The sequence below is a fragment of the Magnolia sinica genome, chromosome 1 (genome assembly GCF_029962835.1).
Source record: "Magnolia sinica isolate HGM2019 chromosome 1, MsV1, whole genome shotgun sequence".
Lineage (NCBI taxonomy): Eukaryota > Viridiplantae > Streptophyta > Magnoliopsida > Magnoliales > Magnoliaceae > Magnolia > Magnolia sinica.
In genome coordinates, this window is record NC_080573.1 from 2,255,306 (window position 1) to 2,256,116 (window position 811).

The 811-nt window shown below is 39.8% G+C and overlaps 1 non-coding gene across 1 annotated transcript; it reads left to right on the forward strand.

Moving 5' to 3' along the window:
• Positions 1-375: 375 nt before the first annotated feature.
• On the forward strand, positions 376-482 carry LOC131221751 (small nucleolar RNA R71). Its single transcript, XR_009159580.1, has one exon. It is a non-coding gene; the product is annotated as a small nucleolar RNA R71 (small nucleolar RNA).
• Positions 483-811: the final 329 nt, after the last annotated feature.

An 811-nucleotide genomic window follows, 5' to 3' on the forward strand; every position in this document is an offset into this window, starting at 1 on the left:
GCGGGTATTGTAGGACAATTTTCAGTTGTATGAATGTTGCAATCACAGATGCCGCAAACAATTTCATTAACCTTCTCCTTCTTTCCTTCTATGGCCTCAACTTTCCTTATGAGCGTAGTCACTTTACACTTGAGATCATCCTCTTCTTTCAAGAGATATAATCCACCTTTCTCCTTTAATTGAGTCGGCCTAGACGTGGTGTTCGCCATTGGGTAATAGTCCCATGATTGTGTTTTTTCAGCGAGACTATCGAGGTAATCCCATACTTCGTTAACATCTTTATTAATGAACTTTCCATTACACATTGTCTCGACCATTTGACGCATGGAAGATGTCAGTCCATCATAGAAAAAATTTGTAATGCGCCACGTTTCAAATCCGTGTTGTGGGCATGAACTGACCAAATCTTTGAACCTTTCCCAACATTGGAAGAATGTTTCATCTTCCTTTTGGGCAAAGTTCATGATTGCTTTTCTGAGGGTAATCGTTTTATGATGTGGGAAGAATTTTTTTATGAATTCCCTCTGCGTGTCGTTCCATGTGCCAATAGATCTAGGACGCAGTGAATGTAACCACGTCTTAGCTTTCTCTTTTAAGGAAAAAGGAAAGAGTTTCAGCCTGACTGTATCCTCAGATACATTAGGAAAACATAATGTAGCCATAATCTCATCGAACTCTTTCAAATGTAAATATGGACTTTCTGATTCAAGTCCATGGAATTTGGGAAGGAGTTGGATAACTCCTGGCTTGATATCCATTTGTCCTGTGTTTTCAGGAAAAATCATGCATGAGGGCATACTCACTCCCGCTG